At 41.6% G+C, this 12,137-nt stretch overlaps 1 pseudogene; it reads right to left on the bottom strand.

The window, feature by feature from the left end:
• The window catches only part of LOC149168276 (conserved oligomeric Golgi complex subunit 5-like), a 69,573-nt pseudogene that overhangs the window by 22,680 nt on the left and 34,756 nt on the right, over nucleotides 1-12,137 (bottom strand).

Here is a 12,137-nt window from a genome sequence, read left to right as displayed (position 1 = left end):
TGTTCCCGTCAATAAAAAACAAGGAACAATAAGAATCTGTATCGACTATAGGGATATCAATCGAGCTTGTCCAAAAGACAACTATCCTACGCCTTATATCGATCAAATTATTGATGATTGTGCCGGAAGTGAGATGTTTTCCTTCATGGATGGTTTCTCAGGCTATAATCAAATCAATATTCTACCTGCCGATCAACCAAAAACGGCATTCATTTGTCCATGGGGGACATTTGCTTATTGCAAATTACCTTTTGGGCTTAAGAATGCCGGGCTACTTTTCAACGGGCGATGTCTTATGCATTTCATGACATCAAGCACATTGTGCAACCCTATCTCGATGATTTGCCTGCTCATTCTTTACAACGAGCTGATCACCTTGTCCACCTACGAGCAATCTTTATGAGGTGTAGGCATTATCGAATTCGGTTGAATCCCCACAAGTGTGTTTTCTGTATAGAAACAGGTCGATTGCTGGGATTTGTTGTTTCAAAAGCCGGCATTCGCGTCGATCCCTCGAAAGTCGAGGCTATCATCAAATTGCCTCCTCCTTCGAGTTTGCGCCAACTCCAAAGTTTGCAAGGGAAAGCGAACTTTTTACGCCGATTCATCCCAAACTACGCCGAGGTCACTAAAGGTTTTACACGGTTGTTGAAACAGAACGCACAATTCTTTTGGGACGAGATTGCCCAACAATCTTTTGATGCACTAAAACACGCGTTGACCCATGCACCGTTATTGCATCCTCCCAACTACAACCAGGACTACTTCTTATACCTCGCAGCTTCGCATTCCACCATTGGAATGGTGTTAGTTCAAGAAGATGAATTCAAAGCAGAGCATGTGATATATTATCTTAGTAGAACCTTAAATCCCACTGAGTTAAAATATTCGCATGTGGAGAAATTGGCCCTGGCAGCCGTTCAAGCTGTCCAGCGTTTTCGTCACTACATTCTTCTCCGCAAGACTACAGTTATTTCGGATTGCAACCCTATGATTTATATTTTGACAAAACAACTGCTAGGGGGCAAGTACTCTAAATGGATTGTTATCCTGCAAGAGTTCGACTTGGAGTTCGAGAAGTCCAAGTCTAAGAAATCTTTAGTTTTTGGCGGAATTGATGTGTGATTTCCCGAGTGCTGACACAGAGACTGTGGCAGAGGAGTCCATTGTGGACGAATCTTTGTTTCTTATTAGCACTTTAGATCCGTGGTATGGGGATATAATCATCTATCTCCAAACCCAAACCTTTCGGCCTGAAGCTTCCAAGGAAGACCGTCGAAAAATTCGGTTTCGATCCCAGCAATACAGAATTATTGGAGATACACTTTATCGCCGGGGGGCAGACTTAGTTTTTCGACGTTGTTTAACTCACGAAGAGGCTGAGAGAGTTTTGAATGATTGTCACTCTGGAGCATGTGGCGGTCATATGTCTGGGTATGCCACAGCTCAGAAGGTGTTGCGCGCTGGCTATTTCTGGCCGTCTATGTTTAAAGATTGTATCCTTGCTGTCAGAACATGCCACAACTGTCAAGTGTTTGATCGAAAGATGCGCGCTCACCACCTGCTCCTCTCCACCCTATAATTGCCGCTGGTCCATTCGCCAAATGGGGCATTGACTTTATTACTTGTAACCCTCACTCGGCCGGGGGGCATGCGTATATCATCCTCGCGGTTGATTATTTTACAAAATGGGCCGAGGCGATGCCTACATTCGACGCAAGCGGCAAGACAGCTGCAGTTTTCGTATTCAATCATATCATAACTAGGTTTGGTGTCCCACAAGCAATCATTACTGACCATGGGAGCCATTTTCGAAACGTCATGATGACTGAGCTTACAAGCCAGCTTGGTTTGCGCCACGATAGCTCTACTCCTTATTATCCGCAAGCCAACGGTTTGGTTGAGTCAATCAACAAAGTTCTAGTCATCATGATTCGACGATCGATCATTGGTATCCATCGAACGAATTGGCATAACATGTTATTTTCGGCGCTATGGGCATATCGAACTTCAGTGAAAAATTCAACAGGTTTCACCCCTTTCCAGCTAGTTTATGGCTTAGAAGCTGTGTTACCTATTGAATGCGAAATCCCATCACTTCAAATGGCTGTCGAATTACTTCCAGCTACTTCCGAAGAGGAGAAACGGTTATTATACTTGGCTAAATTAGATGAGACTCGACGTGACGCTACTTTAGCTATCGAGACTCACGCGAAACGAATGAAAGCTCAGTACGATAAAAATGTAACCCCTCGAAGTTTTTCGGAAGGAGACCTAGTACTATTATATGATCAAGCTAACGATAAGCTAGGTGCCGGAAAAATTCGTTCCCATGTGGCATGGGCCCTACATTGTAAAGCGAAAGCTAGCAAAAGGGGCTTATGAGTTAGTTGATTTTGATGGGGACTCTTTGGGTAAACCCAGAAATGGACTTTACCTAAAGAGGTATTATGCTTAAAATGATGGGTATGGAGAAATTTTTAGATAGGTTAGATTTTCTTTCTAGCTAGCAAGTGTGTTAGTTTAGTCAGTGTGCTTAGCTTAGCAAGTGTGGTTTTTCGTCATTATTCTGGCTTATCTTGGTTTTACTCTTGATATTGTAGATGTCGACGCCTCTCCAAACATACATTGGATTTGCTGATGGTGCTTGTCGTAGTACACAGAATATCTCTTCCGCAGCTTGGGTTATCTATTCGCCCTCTGACGAGTTAGTTTCTATGCATGGGTAAGCCTCGGTCAAACAACGAATAACATTGCAGAATACAGTGCAGTGGTTGAATTATTATCCGAATCTATTTCATTTGGAATTCGACGTTTGATAGTGAGGTTAGATTCTGAACTTGTTGTATTACAGCTTAATAGAGTTTATGCCATTAGAAATCCTGTGTTATTAAGGTTGTTTTTGAGAGTGCGTCTCTTGGAACGTGAATTTGATTACATTGAATATCAACATATTCCAAGGTCTTTGAATACATTAGCAGATGCAATTGCTTCTCGAATGTTGGACAGACATTTACGATAATCATGCAAGTAAATTTAAAAACATTTCATCACATATGTTAAACAAGATAAGCCGGTAATAGTGATATATATAGATAGAAGTGTGTCAAAAAATATATACATCGTCTTCGATCATAGGTTTAAAAACCCTTATGATCGGCAAAATGATAGTACAAAAAGTCAAAATGTCACATGTGACTACAAAAGTGACTAGTCAATCACTGGTGGTGCTCTCTGTACGACACCACTGCGCGGGCTACCTTACGCAAAAATCTCCTAAACGGTCCAGGGACCGCGACTACGAAGCGCTGAAGCCTGATAGGAATGTCGTCCATAGTAGTCTCAGGTATATCTGCCGTGAGACGCTCTAGATCATGCTCCAACTCAGCTAGTGCTTCTGCTGTCGCATCCTGTGGGGCCGGTACCGGTGCAGCTGGATGTAGTCTATCATAAGGCCGGAGGTTGGCTGGACGCTGTGGACCAACATCTGCATTTTGAAAGATTTACTATTAGTTTTGAGACGATATATATAAAAAATACAAAAAATACATAACTAGAAAACTTGTGAAAATAAAAGTACCTCTGTCGTCCCATTGTTCTCCCTGTGGAAGAACCATGTCCGGATCACCTCTGAAATCCATTCCGGCATACGGAAAGTCCTGTATCACAAAACGCTGGCCCTCTAACCAGTCAAAATAACTATCTGAGAATCGAACTACTGTCGCGCCCTCGTCAGGATGTCGGGCCATCACCGCAACCCATCGTATCAGCTTTGGCTGCTGAGGACCCAAGATATCAACAGTGAGTTGCTGAGGGATCAACATTGGAATTCTCTCCAAGGCAAAGCTCACGACTATAGGCCCATATCCAAAAGTCTTTAGTCGTCCGTTCTTTGCCTTGGTCAGTTGGCTCTTCATATGAGCCGACACAGCTTCACACCAGTTGAAAATGGTGCCTTGGTAACAGTCAATTGCCATCCGCATTTGGGATCCGGAAGCAATGTGTAAAGCGGCCGCGCCGCAATTTCTGGTAACCGTGAACGCTATGACTTTGAGTTCCGGTAGAGTGATGTGTTTTATCTCTATGCCTTTTGAATGGTGAGCCCCAGGTGTGCACCAATTCTCGCGGAGACTATCAAGGGATTGGCCACCTGGCCTAGTCCCCGCAAGACTGAGTTGCTCACCTCTGTTTGGCAAGCCAGTGAGAAAGTATACATCCGAGGGCTCTATCTCGAGCTGGTGCCCTCCTATGTAAAAGCATTGTTCTTGTATGTTCCATCGCTCAACCAGCCATTCCAAGAATCTTACCTGGCCCCTCATGCCCGGTATGGTCCAATATTTGTATAATCCGCATGCTCTTAGGGCATCCAAGGAAGGTTGATGATTTATTGCAGCTTCATCTTCCTCTACATGCTCTCTTTCTCTCCAGTCTAACATCATTAATGCCCTGCATATCAAAAATAGCAATTAGAAATTAATTTGGGAATTTTTGGTGGTTTTTTGAGAGAGTTGGGGTTTTGAAATGCGCGTTTCTCGGAGGACGCACCCCGGCTTTGTAGCACAGGGCGCCCGGACGCAGCGGGCCTGAAGGCGGACTGCGTCTTCCGACCGTTTTCCCGTATGAGAAAAAGTCGGGGGACGCAGGTCACCCGAAGGGCACCTGCGTCCGCCGAGAGGCGCATTCCAAAACCAAAACCCCCCAAAAAATGAAACTAAAACCTAAAAATTGATTCTAAACGGATAGAAATGCAGAGTAGGATGTGTAAAATACCTGGATGAGACGGCGTTCGATTCCAACGGTCAGATTTTCCGCAGCGACCACGGAAGTTTCTTGTCAAAAGCTCCTTTTTCAACCTCAACAGTGAAACGGTAAAAATGATATGGTAAAAGGTCTTTTTATAGGTTTTTTGGATGAATTAGTTCATTTTTTACCATGAAAAGATGTTTTTGAATGTATTTTTGCCTATTTTAAACAGGTATGAGTAATGTGTCGCTTTTGTGCAGGACAAAGGGATTTCGAGGGAAATTGTAATTTTTCACAAACAAAATTTCAGAGTCATCTTTTAAGCCCTTTTCTGACTCCTAAAACATGAAAAGATCGCCGAGTGTTTCTTTTTCACTCGTTAAAACGGAATTAAAAGACGGTCCCCTTTTAGCTCTTTTCTGACCGCAAAATCAGGAAAAGATTGCCGGGTTTTTGTCGTTTCGAACTCGATAAGGAAATAAAACGACGTGTCCTTGATCGCTTTTTACTTTTCAGGTCGACGACACTATCATGAAAGTACTCCTTGGTCGCAAGATCAAGCGGTTCCCCCAGGTATTATTTTATACTTTTTCGGGCTTGAGGGACACAAATATACGAAAAAGTTCAACGTGGAGTCTCCTTTAGTTTTTTCAGACTCTCTAAAATTGAAAAACGCCGAGTTTCTCCTATACTGGGCTCGTTAAACTTTTACAGTAGAGGACCTGTTCAATTACAAACAGGAACGAACCACTCCTTCCTAGGGTTCGAATTTAAACTAGGTTGGACTCGTCCGAAGGATGAGCTTATAATCAAGCATATGTTATCCTCCTCAAGCTTGTTAAAAATAAAGAGGTACTTGCCAGAAATGGTGGGGGAAAAAAGAGAAGAATGAACCTATTTGTCACCTTTTGTCTCAGAAGAAACTTTATTACCGCTCTTGAACACGACACTTTTCATTCACCTGGATTGGGAAATCTTTTACCTCACAGTTGACCAAATCACTTTGAAAGTCTTTAACCGGGTTCCAGGGGTTAACTTTGAGTTATACGTCACCAAGCCATCTGTTGTGTCGTTATGTGTTCAAGAGGTCTGCAAGCAAAAACTTCCATCTGCAAAATACTTGTCATCCATTTGACCATCCCTGAGTCAGTCCTTACAGCAACATTTCTTCAACTTGAACAATGATTTCGTGTTGCGGGCTTGCCTGCAACAGGTCGCTTTCTATCGACATCGACACATTATCTAGAAAGATGACTTAGGAATCGACAGTACCTTGAAGTCTGCATGCATCAATGGCAGGTTTCTCGCCTTTGACGTCAGTTTACATCATTGACTTTCGATCAGAGGATTCCGTGAAGTGTTCGACATCAAAACATCTATTCACATTTCACGGGTTGTGCTTGGTACTTTGAGAACCATTGACATTACTGGTGGTTTCTCTCACGCTTGTTAACAGTTTACATCATTGACTGGTAATCAAGTGGTTTCTATCATGTTCGACATCGAATCATTTAATCACATGGCTAGAATCGTACCAATTCGGGAAGTAGAAGTGAAGACCCTGGATCTAGTTTCTACCATCCAGGCTGCGAGGAGTTTTGTATTCATTGTCTATGTAGACTAATCATAAACAGATGGCTGCGTCCATACTGTGTCTACAAAAGTCTATAAAAATGATGTACTGCAAGATCATTCCTGTATCAGAATAGTTAGTCCATTAGTTAAAGTTTTGAATCTGAGTATGGGAATGCCTACCTCAGTGATGATATAATCTTATCCATGTATTTTGTGTTGAAAATTGCAGGTTCCAACCAGGCCATCCACAAGGCAATCCTTGAAATGATAAAGCGCTTCACCCTTCCTAGAATTACAAAACCCTATTCTATTCCAGGCTTCGCACTTTAGGGGGCAATCTGTTACACTAAAAAATGTCACCTTGACTACTTACAGTTAGTATGGCTCAAATCAACAGTCATGCTACCCTCTTAGGCAAGTCTCATGCCTCTGTTATCCATCTCAAACTCAAAGAAGAGAGAAAGTCTTGTAAAAACTATGTTTATCTCTGGGGTCGCAGGTTCTCTCTCTAGCCTCACCTGCGGGGACGCTGACCATGTTCACAAAATCTGCGTCCATGGACGCTCTGTATGTTAAGGGACAGGTGCGTCCCTCTGTAAAAGGCAAAATGCGCGAGTTTTATCTTGAAAAAGTTACTTGTGGTTACTTCTAGAACATTCTAGTGGTCGGTTTGATGAAATGGATGCGCCTCCAGTTGGTTCATGTATCTCTATTAAGGGGGAACTTATCCCATCAATAAGGGAGCTATCCCACCCATAGAGGGGGATGATCCCATTGATAGTGGACCTGAATAACCTCTTTACAGCACTATAAATAAAGGCATTGAGCCAGAAGGAAAAGAGGTTGGAGCTATACATTTTCTTTGGGTAAATGCTGCAGGATTTAGGTCTTCCATTAGAGCCTTTGTGAGGAGAGATTGTCTTCACTTGATTCTACTTGGGAGAGGGTGAGCTTTGTCAAAGTAGAGGAAAACCCTTGATGGACCCTGGGAGGAACTTGCACAACACCAAGGCCAGGTTGTAAGAGTTTCTTTGTTTCGTTATTAATACAAACTGGTTTATTTTTCTCAATAGCTTGTGTTAATGAGTTATTTCATGTGTTCCTTGGTCTGCATGTTGAATATATGTTTTATTATATGAAATGCAAGTGCTTGGTAATTGTTTGATTGTTTGTGGTTGCAGGAATTGACTTGAAGGAGGAGCTCATCCGGATCGTCAAGAACGGACTTCAACAACAGCGTTTTGGAATAAGGTAAGCCTAAACACTTGTAGTTTTCATGTTGTAAAAGGTGTATTTAGAGAAAGATCACTCCATTTTGTCTTGTTTGTCATTAGAATGTCTTAGACTTCTAGGAAGGTCAGTCGTGTCCGCACCCTTGACAGATTCCGTGTGACAGTCATTGGTGAGCTGTTTTGTAATCTCGAATGTGTCCAATAATGGTGGGAAGCATGGTCGAGGGCGATACACATTGAACACTTGGTGCAGGCTAAGGAATGAGGGAATGTTGTGCTCCAAAGAATTATTTCTCACAACCTTGGTAATGGTGTAACGACCATGTCTATGTGGTCAGGGCTTCTGATGGGCCCTTGTAATGCGTTCTTTATGCAGATGCAACCAGACTTTTTTGCCCACCTGAAGCTTGTGTGGTACCCCTATGGGTGAGGAGAAGTTGTTCATGTGTTCTGTCATGACCGTATCACTTTGTTGTTGCTGTTACATGGAGGAACCCTTTGCGGGGGTCATGCATGTGACAATCTTCCCCTTACTTTGGGAGCGAACTAGACAGAAAATGAATTTCCTAGTCTGGGAGATGAGCTTGCTTCCTTTCTTGGTAGTGATCAAAGAGGTGGCCGTAGGTGGGGATACCTCAGGTATTCTGTATAATGAATTACACAAAGAAATAATGACAGCACGAAGCCTTGACTCATACACAGCATGTCACCTTCACAAGTATGGTTGGCCTAATAGTACATCACAAACATCCAAAGGTGTAACATCACACAATACCTCATCTATGAAGGGTTTGACACTGTAAGGAAGGAGGCATTGCTGGTGAACTCGGAGATCTCATCCTTGGTGAAGCCACCTAATATTGTATAACTGTGGGTGTGGTGTAGTCGGTAGGCCCAACCGCTTCACAACCTCTGCTAAAATGAGGTTCTTTTGGCTCCCACTGTCAACAATGAATTGCAGCGGCAAACCCTTCACCCACATTTGTGAGTGTAAAAGACACTCCCCCTCCTCTGGATCTTTGGGCTCATTCTTCTAGATCTTGGTGGTGGCAACAGTGACACTTGGCTCCGCATCAATGATCTGCTTCCCTTTGCCATTCCCCTTGTCAGGTTCTGATTTAGGGTCGAAACATGAATCTGATTCTGAAGCCTTCAACTTGGCCACCAGTGACTGCTTGGTCTGACACTCACTCGTGCTTAAGGTGGGGCTCTTTTGGAACTGACACCATCTTCCTGTGTCCTTCTTTGACTTTGTGGTCTTGTTCTTTTCTTGCGGCTTCGACGAGTTGTCTTGGGTCACCCCGCCTTGTCTTTGTCCTTTGGTCTTCAGATTTGAAAATGTAAAGTCTCACTTCTTCTATTTGAACTTCTGCTTGATTTTGACAGTGTATCGGTATGCCGTGCCGAGCGAGGAGATGTTTAGGAACTCCATCTCTTCCTAGATGTACTTGTGTAGGCAGCCGCGGTATTTGAGTACCAAATTCAGCTCAGAATCCTTCATACCCAACAGTGTGTGAAGGGTATGAAAAATGTTTGTGAAATCTGGCACATCTTGGTCCCTTTCCTGCTACAGTGTGGTCCACTTTGTGTATTTTTCCTCGTAGCTTTTGACCGGGTAGTACTGCTCCTTGATGGCATCCCAGAATGAACTCCAAGTGGGTGTGGCTGAAAATAGTGAGCCCGTGCTTTCATCCTTCTACTCGCAGTAGGTTTCTCACCATTCCTTGACGTGGGGGGCTATTTTGAGAAGAGAAAAAACAATCTTTTCCCAACTTGAAAATTCATGAACAGAAAAATACCCTTCTAGCAGATTTAACCATTTATCTACGGTATCTGCATCTATCTGACCCTCAAAGATGGGGATTTCAAAATTAACTTGTACCTTAAAGGGTGTGGCATTTCCAGAGTAGCTGCTGGAAGCTGATGCGTCCCCTCTAGGTAGCCACTGAAGGATCTGGGCAAAATTGTCCATCATCATGTTCCTTTGTCACTCGAGGGCTTCTTTGAGAAAGATTTTGATAGGATCTCCTTCCCCCTCATCTTTCTTCTCATCCACCATGGGAGGCCGTCGGGATTTGTGAAGCTGGTCTTGCAAAGGTTCGACCAGTTCAAGCCCTAACTCCTTATATCCTGACCTCATTGGGGACATGCAAAGAAAAACAGAGAAAAAGAAGACTGCTCTGATACCATTGATCCAGATAACAAATTATAGAGATAACCATAAATATAGATATGCAGCGGAAATAATACTTCATTTCATTAATGTAAAATATTGAAATATGCTTGCAAACAAAAATGGAAATAAACCAGTTAGGGCGATGGTAGCTTATCTCAGAGAATAGATGTGGTAGCTACATGCCTTTGAACTGTGTTATAATGAGGCTCGAAGGCCTATTTATTGTTGAGAAATAATGGAAAACCATTAACATCCCAAAACCTAACCCTAGAAGATGAAACGCCAAATTGTGGGCCTTGTTTTGGGTAAGTTGGTACATCAATTTCCTGAGGTCGTAACTTTGTCACCCGATCTTCGTTTGACGCGTTCAATATCTCGTTAGAAAGATCTATCCGAGAACTACAACTTTTGGAAGACCATATTTTACTCCCAGTTTTCCCAAAAAACGTCGTTTAGGGCCTCAAAATGGCTCTGGAAGTTCAGGACCCAAAAAACTGCTAAAAATAGTAAATTGTGCTACAATTACGAAAACTGAAAAACTGAAAGAGACAGTTGTGGGGGTCCAAGTGGGATAGGTGGGTGGCCACCAACATCCACTTAGATCAGCATCCCAAACTCGATATGTCAACATTGGATCACCTTCCTATATAGCCATGACAAGATTTATATAAATAGATTGACCAAGCTAAAATTGTGAGAATAATAATCACATGACTATATACTACAACACGTAAAGCAAATGGTCATATAGGATACAATGCTTTAGAGGAAAAAAAATTGCAAACAGAATCAGGGGGCATTGCTTAATTCAATGCTAAATTAGTTGATAAGTTATGCAATGTGTTAATGACAAGTTACAACATTAGATGCAGGATTTCTTAAGAAATCCATAACCTTATGAAATTGTATAAATCAGATATTTAAAGGAAATATTTATAGAGAGGAATTAAAAGGGATAATGTAGTTCAGAAATAAGTATTTAAGAAATGGAAGATAATAAGTATAAACAAATGACAGCTATACAACAAAAATGTGGGCATGTTATTTTCTTTCATGACAAATATATTTATATTTCGTATGAGGAATATGCATGTTTCAGTCCTCAAGAGACTACTCAGACTCAACAAAGCACATGAAGTCACTTGCAGGAATTGAACATGTGTGGGGATGATAACAATCATTCCTCCCAACTAGTTGAGATAAACCCAATTGACATGTGTCTTTTATTTTATTCATATAAACATAATCAATAAAATAAAATAATAATATCAAACTAGCCCTTACCAGAAAAGGAGGAACAAATTTACCTAGGTCAATTGAGAATGAGTGTTTTGACCAACTGCAAGGTTCTAGAATGCCAACAACAAATCAATGTAAAGTTTAAACAATTTCAAGAGCACAAACATATTTGCAATTTTTGCGAGACTGCAGAAAAGATAGAACACTACTCAAATAAATTACAATGAACCTTGGACAATATTTCATAGATAGGCATAATAGGATGCATTCACTATCTGTAGCAAGGATGTGTTCATTATGTCAAACTTTCAACAGCTTATATATATACAGGATGATTGCTTGCAGTATTATTTATTACAATATAGTGACAAAACTGCAATGCCTTGAAGCTTAAAGGTTAGAATCAACCAATCTAGTGTTATAATTTTCCAATTAGATTTAACATACTTGAAATATTGTTCTTTTAGTCTGCATGTTATCCTTCCCATAATTGAACATAAAATAATCCATTCAATTGCAACCTTGTAGCAGTTATCTGATAAATTTCATTTTGAGCATGCATCCTTCTTATGACATCAGACATACTCAGGAGAAACATTTTGAAGTTGGTATAATTGAAACAGAGTGTTTCTCTTATTAGTATAACCCCTACCTACGTTTGATTCATGACAAGAAGTGGCCAATGCGCTACCTGCAAGGAAGCCACTAAGCCACCCAGGGGCTGCTAAGTCAGGCTACATGGTTGTTCAGTGTAAGTAGTGCCTCTCCTCTTGATAGGTGGTGGATGCTCGCCACCACTGTGGTAATAAGGAAGCATTATTCAAAAAATTATATAGCCTTTTACAGATGACCAGTCAGTAGTGAAAATTATCATCCATTTACAAGTTGGCATTGTGCTTGGTGGAGAGCCTTTCTGAATGTATCCTTCAAGGTGTAAATTTCTCCTTCAACATCTAGGCTCCCTTGTCTTACTGTTGATTTTTCCTTCGAATGCCTCTTGAACAGTGCATTTTCTGTGTTTCTTTGCTCCTACTCTAGATCACATTGCCTCTTGGGAGTCAAGCTTTGAAAAACATATATTCTATGTATTTGGTTACCTTCAACTTGTAATGATCTTCAATGTTTTTAATCTTTGTATTTTGGCTTGGAGAATCCTTCTTCATAGATACATT

The sequence above is a fragment of the Pinus tabuliformis genome, chromosome 4_2 (genome assembly GCF_031772625.1).
Source record: "Pinus tabuliformis cultivar Carrire ecotype Pingquan chromosome 4_2, CPIR1, whole genome shotgun sequence".
Lineage (NCBI taxonomy): Eukaryota > Viridiplantae > Streptophyta > Pinopsida > Pinales > Pinaceae > Pinus > Pinus tabuliformis.
This window is presented reverse-complemented; position numbering and strand designations above follow the sequence as displayed.